Source organism: Manacus candei, unplaced genomic scaffold (assembly GCF_025592945.1).
Source record: "Manacus candei isolate 608988 ecotype Guabito, Panama unplaced genomic scaffold, ASM2559294v1 h1tg000119l, whole genome shotgun sequence".
Lineage (NCBI taxonomy): Eukaryota > Metazoa > Chordata > Aves > Passeriformes > Pipridae > Manacus > Manacus candei.
The window spans coordinates 2,248,884-2,258,352 of record NW_026138167.1 but is presented as its reverse complement, the minus strand read 5'-3'; the positions used below and the strand labels follow the sequence as shown (position 1 = coordinate 2,258,352).

The 9,469-nt window shown below is 44.0% G+C and overlaps 1 protein-coding gene across 2 annotated transcripts in view; it reads left to right on the top strand.

Moving 5' to 3' along the window:
* The first annotated feature begins 9,327 nt into the window (after positions 1-9,327).
* Positions 9,328-9,469, top strand: part of RORA (RAR related orphan receptor A) — a 388,788-nt gene continuing 388,646 nt past the window's right edge. For both annotated transcript variants that reach the window (XM_051770519.1, XM_051770515.1), the window contains exon 1: positions 9,328-9,462. The gene's annotated coding sequence lies outside the window, so the exon portion shown is untranslated. The remainder of the gene's footprint in view (positions 9,463-9,469) is intronic.

The window sequence follows — 9,469 nt, the reverse complement described above, 5'->3', positions numbered from 1 at the left end:
TGTAACAAGGGTCCCTGCTTTAATTGCCTTTCTTTCACAGAGTCCAGTACAAGGAGAGGCAGGTCTTGTTCAGCAGGTGGGATTTACCCAAAGGGTAAAGTCCATTCCCTCTAGTACCTAAATTGCCTGAAAGCTGGGGGATCCAACCCAGGCTGCAGCCACTGCACAATGAGAAACTATGTGTCAGTGTAGTAAGTGCTGACTCTCACCCCCGTTAGCCTGGAATGGGGAGAAGACACTACCATTTTCATTATTGTAACAGTATGGGGAAAAGTGATGGGAAAAAACACCCCATCTGCTATTTGCTTCATTCTTTATTGCCTGGCAAATGCTGTCAAGGGAAGGTCAATGGATGCTCACTCTTCAATCCAAGCAGGTGATAAATATCAGATCGTGTTTTGTGCATATTTCACCTGTGAACACTTTGCTTTGATGAATGTATGTTTGCTTTACAATTGGATGCACTGAAACAATTTCTGTCCCTCAGCTGCCTCCGGTGCGTCTTGAGAAATAAATGTATAGAGTTCTGTGATGAGCAGTCTCTGTGGATGCACAACCTGAAGTGTATCAGCATGAAGGAAATAGCTCGTAATCAGAGAAACTTTGGCAGCCTCTAAAGGCACGGCTGTGTCCAGTTGTATTAACTGAAAGGAAAAACCCTGATCTGGAGGGGACTGGGAGATGTTCCGAGTGGCAGTGGCTGGGTTTGAAGGAATGCAGCGGGAGGCAGATGTGGCCCCTCCTCTAGGGCACAGCTGTGGGCACTGATGCTGCAGCTGAGGGAGCCTCTGAGCCGCTGCTGGGCTCTGCCACTGCTCCAGGCTTCCTGGGGGGCCGTGTGCCAGGGCTGGATTTAATCAGCACAGATGTATTCCCGTCCTTAGCACGGGCCTTATGCCGTGGCTGTGGCGCTCCAGAGACAACCACGGCGGCCCCGTGCCAGGGTGGCACTTTGCTCTGCTCTGCACCCTCTGGTTTGACCCGAGGAGGGCAAATGCAGCACCAGATGGGGCTTTCTGACTGGTACAGCCAGATTTTTGGCAAGGTGCAAATTAATACCCTTTGCAGCAGCTGTCGATAAAGCAGTGTGGAAGGAAATGCTCTGGGTATGGCTCAATCCAGACAACGTTTTGGGAGTGCTTTATATGAGCAGTCTCCTGCATTTAAAAATAGGTAGGGTAAGGTAACTTATCCTTTAATGGATAAGTTAACATGTTTGTGGAAAACTTCTAAACAGCACATTGGGAAAGAGGAGTATCACAGTTGGCTCAAGAGACGAGACACCACAGACTGGATTTCAAAGATATGCAGTATTTAATTACTGTGCTGATATCAACATAATCACAGTATCCATCCAGTGCTCGTGGAAACCACTTCTGGTTTTAACTGTGTTCAGGGAGGTCTGGACCAGGACACAGTCTAACACCTGCGTTCACGTTTGCTTAACAATAATATTTTTGAAGTGTGACTAAATGACATGAAATATTTGCATAATGTCTCCTACCTGGAAAATGCATGTAACTGCTGAAAATTAATTGAAGGCAGATAACTGCTCTGACTGATCAAAAGCACAGAAATGTCAAAAGCTGAGTGTCTTTGTAAGTTGTTGCAAGGCAAGGTTTTGGTGATGAATTTTTCCCTGGAAAGGAAGCTCAGACCCGTCGTTAGGGTATCTCCTTGCTCTGGTGACAGGGTGCTCTGATGGCCGTGGGCACATAAAACATTGAGGCAGAAGGCAGGGTGTGTGTTACAGTGCATTGGTTACTCTGCAGCACCTGCCTGGGTGTGTATCCCTACCCTGCAAAGCCCTGATGGACCAGGTTTCCTGCTGGGGGAGAGCACCAGTTCCAGTCTCCAGTTACACCCCAGAGCCACACGTGCTGGCAGTTCACACCCCGGCTGACTCTGCAATCGTTCATTTGCATACTGAGTCTTGGATTCTGGCATTTGTAACAGAAATACTTCGTGACTTTTAGAGGAAATAAATTTTGTAGCTATCCAGTTACACTGGGAAAATGCTTCCAAAACTTCTTTAAAAGCAGCTAACCACTATATAGCTTTGGGGACTGGTCAGACTGACAGATGTGCTGAGAAGTGTCCGTAACATTTTGGCATGTGCATGCTAATATATTTCCATGTCTTTATTTTGAATCTATTCTCACTTTTCTTGCTGCTGTTAGACCCTTTCCTCCCTTCCCCTTGGGTAGCAGCTTTGGTGTGCTCGTTAACAATAACGCTCATTTCTGAGAGGAAAATGTTTCTCTCTTGTGAAAGATAACCTCTCTATGTTGGCCTTTTTGCTGGTGCCCTGGGAGGTTACTTGAAGGGAAATGTCTCCAGCAGGGAACAAGCTTTCAGACCCCCAGCTGTGGTCGCTCAGTCACTTCAGCTGAGAAACCTGGCTATTAAAGCAATATATTGTCAAGGTGCTGGTGCAACTGTACAATAGACTTAGTAAAAACCTTTTTGCCTGTTAAAACATTGTTTTTAAACTTATTTCAAGGCCATTCTGCTACTTTAGTTTTGTGATGGAAAGAAGTTGCCTAGTCAGCAAGAATTTAACACGTTTTGCTTTGCTCTTTACTATTATGAAGTGCTTTAGAACCTGCAGGACTTCTTGTATCTTGTCTGTAAAAGGGTTATTTGACGTAGAAAAACCCATTAATAACCCATTAATGAGTTTGTTCCTGCTTTCTCTTCACTACTGGTAATCTTTCAATCATGCAATGTGAACCGAAGTGGTAAGAATATTTCTTTCAGCTGAGGAAACTGCCAGCCACTCAACGAATTGTGGTTCTTTGAGCAGTTTTTAAGTTAAGGATAGATGTAACAAAGATGAATTTTATTGTCCAAATAGGACTTTATGCATAGCACATTCAAACACAAAGACAGAATTTTTGTGACACCACTAGGGAAAAATGCTCTTATGATGTAGCCGTGGGCAGTCAAGTTGTAACTGGTATTATGGTCCAGGACTTGATTTATTTTCTTTTTCTGTTCTCTCTAACACTTTTCTTTCTATTTTAGAGATCTCCCCTCCCCCTAGTTCTCAAAATATTTGTGCCTCTGAAATAAATAGGCAGCATAACCAACAATTTAAAGGTATTATTAGTAAGAGGCAAAGGGCCATCAGGAGCTCAGACAGTTCCAGAGCAGCCAAACCCACACGTGCTGCCCCCTGAGCAGAGAGGGTGCTGTTGGTGCCACCCCCCACGGGATAAGGGAGTGTTTGACCAGCCCACTGCTTTCCTGAGGCCTTCCCTGTTAGTTCTGCTGGAAAGGGGAGGCATTGCTGCGTGTGCTGTGGCTCCTTTGGCTGGCAGGGTGACAACTGCAGCAGACTGTCGATATCTGTGCTCGGCTTTGCTCTTCCCCCTCAGGGTGCTGCGTGTTCAGCTCAGCTGGTGAAGCCCAGCACATCCCCACTCCATCTCTGTGTGTCCCCACAGCTCCCTGGGCTCAGTGCTCTGCTTTTGGACTCGTGCTCTCCAACTGTATCACTCCTTTCTCTACAAACACTGCAGCAGCAAGGAATGAATGTTTCATTCTAGTAGTTAAAAATAGCTTTAGAGAATACAGATTTTATTTCTTTTTCTTTTTTTTCTTCTTGGCTGCTCGCCAGTACCATGCCAATAGACATCATTGGGCTGTGATGCTCTCTGATTTAATTTTGGGTCCTACATGAAGGGAAAGGATTACTCTGTACTTACCAGGCAGGGCAGCAGTGCTTGTTCTTCCCTTGTTGTACTCACCATGTGTCCAGTTGGAATTTTTTTAATCATACTTTGTTTCTACCTCACAGCTGCGTGGTGAGTTGAATCTTCATCTTTCAGTCCCTTTTTGCTGGTACTCTCACCTTTCCTGATGTCTCCCATACAACATGATCTATTTTTGAGTTTAAATGCCATTTCACATCATCACACTGCATCATTCTGTGTCACCTTAACTCCCTGTCCTGGTGACCTTCTCCTTGCAGTATAGATTGTGATGGGTTTTTTGTCTCTGCCATTACTGGGCATTGACCAGCTGGTTCTAGACTGGGTTTTGTCTTTATTCTTTTCAGTCCAAGTGTGACCCTTTAATCAGGCTTAATAGATAGTCTGCTGTTTTATTGTTAATCTGCCTGAAATCCATAACTGATGGCCACCACTGAAGTGGGTGATGTTACAGGAGAATGTGCAGAATATTTAATTGTTGCTTGTCTTTTAACAACTGCAGTTTTTTTCTCCACTCCTTCCTGTAACTGTTGTTAAGTCTGTTCTGGGTTTTGATTTGTATAACTAAATAGTGTTCCTACTTTTTCAACCATGGGATAAAATAGCTTAAAATCACATCAGATATGTCCCTTTAATGGGGACAAGGCACTTGAAGGGTCACAGACTCCTAGTTTACTGTGTGGATCGTGAATACTCAGGAGAATGTGTTTCCATTAATATTCATGGAACACTCTCATTCTGCAAACATTTGTGTGAACAGTATTTGTCAGAATCTACTTATTATACCTAAGCCTCCAATAGAAGTTTAACATCCAAGGCCAGCATTTCTTTCAGGGCTGTAACAGGTTATTCATTTCGTCAAGCAGGCTGTTTGCAACACTTTGTGTTTAACTGCATGTCAGCCATAGGAAATCACGGATAAGCTCCAAGATTGGCTTCTCTATGGGAATTCATGTCGGCTTGCACACAACTTCTTTAGCTAACTCTATTACTGTACAGTTATTATCAAGTAGATGTATGTGGTGCTGACAGCTCCTGACAGGAGAATGCTTTATTACACAAAGTTTGCAAAGAAAAAAACCTTATAACATGACAGTCTTTTATGCCCAGAAAGCTACATATTGGACAAGAACCCACATAATTAATATTAATTGTAATAAAGTGTGACAATCGGGAAAGAATAACATAAGTCTGCTCATAAGTCAAGACCTCAATAGAAGGGAAGAAACAGAGCCAGGCAGAGAGGGATGATGGAGGAACACTGGGGCTTGAATTATTCATGGAAGAACACAGGATATTGCATGTGAGGTCTGGAGCCTTTTAAAGGCCTATGAATTAGATGGCAAAGTTCACTCAGTTCAGGTGAGCAAGAGAGGAGACTGGGGAATACACATGTGATGTAGCATAAACTATTAATAAGAGTTAAAAGGTCACATACTTCCCATGTCAGATGTGAACGAACAGGAACAAAAAGCTTCTAAAGATGTATGTAATTTTTAAGGGAACAAGAGCAAATATGACCTTTGTAACAGCTTTGATAATCTGAAGACTTGTTAGCTGCGTGGTTTTGGCATTTAAAAAACCCAAACTATTCCATCTTGTGAACATGGGGTATTAAAACCAGATATGGAGCATAAAATATGCAGGAGCAGTAGGTGATATATAAGGAACAACATTGGTATATTGTTTGGGTTATAATAGGAGGTGTGTGAGAAGATGAATTCTACTTGTGTGAATGTTTTATTTCATTTAATGGTGCTTCAGAAAATTCTGGCCATGCTCTTTAAAGAGATCTTAAAACAAGGAGATAGGGCTGTGGGGGATTGAGTGGTAAAGATGTCTTGTGCTGAATAAGGATTCTGCTACAGATGTGAACAAGGGTAATTTCTGGGGAAAACATATTTCTATAGAGAGACCATTTGACTTGAAAGAAAAATATGATTGAATTTTTAGGTTTGCCAGCAGGATTTAATAATGAACCTTGAAATCTGCTAGGTTTCCAAAGCCAATTAATTTGACCATCAGCCTTGTCAGTGCTCAGCCAGGCCTGTGCTCTGTTCCAGGGCTATGGAGAAGAATATCTGACATTTACACGGGTCTGAGGGATGTTTCAGGACAGTCTCTTTTAATTTGCTCAAAGAGAATGAATCAAATAAGTGCTGCAATACATAAGTGTGGGAAATGAGAGAGTTCTTGGTTATTGTTCTGTCTATGCAGTTCTCAGTCTGCCAGTTTTCTCCTGGCCCATGAAGCTGTTGATTTTGTTCTTACCAGGAAGGTGGAAAGTCAGAGGAATCTTAGGTTAGAGGTGAGAAAGGACAAACAAGTGAACTCCTGGCTGTGGAGCACAGCCCTGCCAGCTCTGCAGGGTGGAGGCCCTGGGGAGTAACAGGCCTTGGAGGACTCATTTCTGGGAGATCACTGCAGGACAGTCACTTCCCAACACAATTATTCCAGAGCATCTGCCTGGGTGACAAAACCAAAGCAGATGAACCCATTCTAAGGCACAGTAACACAGGGAGTCTGTGCTGGTGGGCACAGCTTGGGCTTGGGGAGTGAGGTGCTGTGGTTATGATACCTCCCCTGTCAGATATTTGGATAGTAAACTGGGTTTGTTTTACACTGTCTTCCCTGCCTTGTTTCTGATGTGACAGATTCGTGTTAATGTATATAGTTGCACCATAGAGGTTGTCACAGGGAAGTGAGAAGTTCTGGCAGCTGAGTAAAGGGTGTTTGGGAACTATCAGTGTTGGGAGTGGTGTGGGAAATAATTTGGAAGCTGGGTATGAGCATGTTGTTTCTGCCTTTTACACTGAAGGAGCAAACAATATAGTTTCATCTTGCAATTCAACTGAAATGCATGGATAAGTTCACACTCTGTATTACTATTGTTTAGACTTTCAACAAATCCAATAAAGCTCTGTTGAATGGGTTCTCATACAATTAGTATTTTCTTGGTTATCTCTAACTACAAGAATTAAGGATAAATTTTTTTCTGTTCTCTCATCTGGGCTGTAGCTAAGTGGGGGCACTGGCTCATTGGTCTGCCTGTTATAACACCTAGAAAGCATCCAGCTTTCAGCAGAAGACCTTATTTTTACAGAATGAGAAAATAAACATTGCAATTTTGTAGTCACTTTACCTGTGTACTGCACTAGCTTGGGTATAGGGGTAAAGTGTTTAGGAGCTGGTTCATTTTTCAGCAAGCATTTATGTTTGAAAAAAGTTAAGGACAAGGAGTAGAATCCTTCACTGCACCACAATCAGCATTTTGCTGTGGCCATTTCTACTGAAATGAAACTTCAGTGTTTCTAGCACATCTAGAAAACAGGGAATCAGTCCCTGTCTAGGGAGTTGGGAAGGCATCCATAATTATGGCAAGGTGATCACTGAAGACACTTGCAGATGTGATTGTAAGAGCAGATGGGAAAAGGCACTTAGCTGAAGAAAATCTGTTGCTGTAACTGAAGTGTTTCAGGAGCATGCATTAATCCTAGCTTTAGGTGGAGTTAAGCTTTTGAATAACCAATAGGAGTTGGCTGGCAAGATGGTCTTTTACACGTGTATATGCTAATGTAAATGTCATAATGCAAATTTAAGCACTCAAGAACATTATGTGGATTTGGGAAAATCCCTAAAATTTTAATTCCATAAGCAAAATATTAGTTTGGCAGCACATGCCAGAAATAATCCTGCTCCCAGATGTTTCCTACTGTTGCAGTTGAGAACTAGTTGCATGGTCGTCTTCAAGACAGCTCTGAAACAGCACAAAAGCTTCTTGGGATAGGAAGCAGCTCAATGGTACAACAAAGCAAAGAACCATGTCTGAAGTCCTGACAATGCACAGGCATCTGGGGAAATACAGTGGGGAACAGAGTCCTCCCCAGGTCTGCAGGGTCACTTAGAGGACAGAGTCACAGCAAACTCCTGAAGCTGCAGAAGGGAGAGGTGCCTTGTGCAGCTGTGCTCTGGGTACCTGAGTGTTCTGACACTGCCTTGGCCACTCTGCAGCTGCCGTGGAGAAATCTGGGTGTTCACACTGTTCCTTAAGCATTGAGATTTCTGTATCCTTCTGAAACGAAGGAAAGTGAAAAATAACCTTGGTTACACGCCTATTTTGCCAGAAGGTTCAAACACAGTTATTTTTTTTACTCCAAGTATTGGGTCTCAATGGGAATTGCCAGGTGCTGAATGATACACACAGAAACGCTTGGAAATGTGCTGATGTATTATTGAGGGGATTGGTATCATCCATTGCTATTTCTTTGCAAATTATGAGGAATCTTCAGGTAGATAAACCCTTCGAAAAACATAATAATTAAATGTAAATGTTTGCTTTTGCTGACCTGTGTTTCAGTGTCACAAATTGCACCCCATGAGAGGTGTGTGTCGCTGTGTGGGTCAGTGAGCACTGGCATGGATTGCCCGGTGAGGGAGTGGGGTCTCCATCACTGGACACATTCTGGGACTATCTGGACCCAATCCTGTGCCATGTGCTCTGGAATGACCCTGCCTGAGAGGCTGGAACAGGTGACCCACTGTGGTCCCTCCCAGTGGGGAAGGGACCATTCTGTGATTGTGCTCCTTACTGTTCCAGGTGGTTCTTTACTGTTGCTTTAATTAGGAACTGAGGTGTGTGGGATTTATTAAATAAAGCCGTACGAAGAGAGCCTTGTTCTCCTTCCATCCATCCAGGATGCCTTTCAGACTCATTCTGCTGCATTTTATCAAGCTGTAGTGAAGGCTGTGACTGTTCCCTCAGTGATCTTCAGAGGTGGCTTTGCAGACCCTCTGCTGCCTTCAGGGTGGGCACAGCAGACAGACAGACAGACAGACAGACACGGCCTCGACAGGCAATGCACCCGTGCTGTGCACAAAGCAGGGCTGTCCTGCAGGACACTGTCCCTGCCAGGTCACAGCTGCTCAGGTGGAGCTCTGCAAAGCCCTGGATTGGACTAATTTTCCCAAGAAGTAACTGGCAATTAATTAGCAAGTAGTCTGCAAAACAAACCCCAAAATGAGGGGTTGACTCCACAGTATATTTTACAAGCTCTAACAGAAGATTATCAGGCCACCCTTGAAACTGGTTCAGTTTGGTCACTGACCCATACTGGGGGCTGCCAGGGACAATTTTCAGTGGCTCTGTGTCTTCCACGACCCCACAGGAGGGGCAGCCCGGGCCAGCCTGGTCAACCTCCCTTCAGGTATTTTGGCTTTTAAATGGCAACTGGATTATTTCTGGGGTGTCTTAAGTCCATCACAGCCTTGCAAAGCATGTATGATTATTCTAATTGAGGGAACTGTGGAGTGTGGCTCCTTGACTCAGTCACCTGGCTTTTGGTGGCTCTTCCATGGTTTCAGGAAGGTCCCATTTCACAGCCTCGTGACAATGTGGCAGTTGTCCCAGGAAAATGGCAAAGTGTGACAAAGGGAGAGATGTGTGCACACGTGGGGGTGACACTGCCTGTCACCTGGGCTGTCAGCATCAGTGACAGCCTTCAAATGAGTTGTCTTGCTTACAGCTCTCCTAAGCCACTTGTGTTCCTGTAAACTATATTCCACAGTAAATACACTGCTGTTTATTTCCCTGCTGCAGGGTAAATCCTGTCTGAATTCATCTGTGCAAGTGCAAGAGGGGATTTTCTCCATGGCAAGAGTCTCGTTCAAGTTGGAATTTCTCCCTGTGGACCAACACAGCCACAGTTTATGAGCAGGTTTCTCTTGGAATGCTGAGGACACGTGTAGGGTGAGTA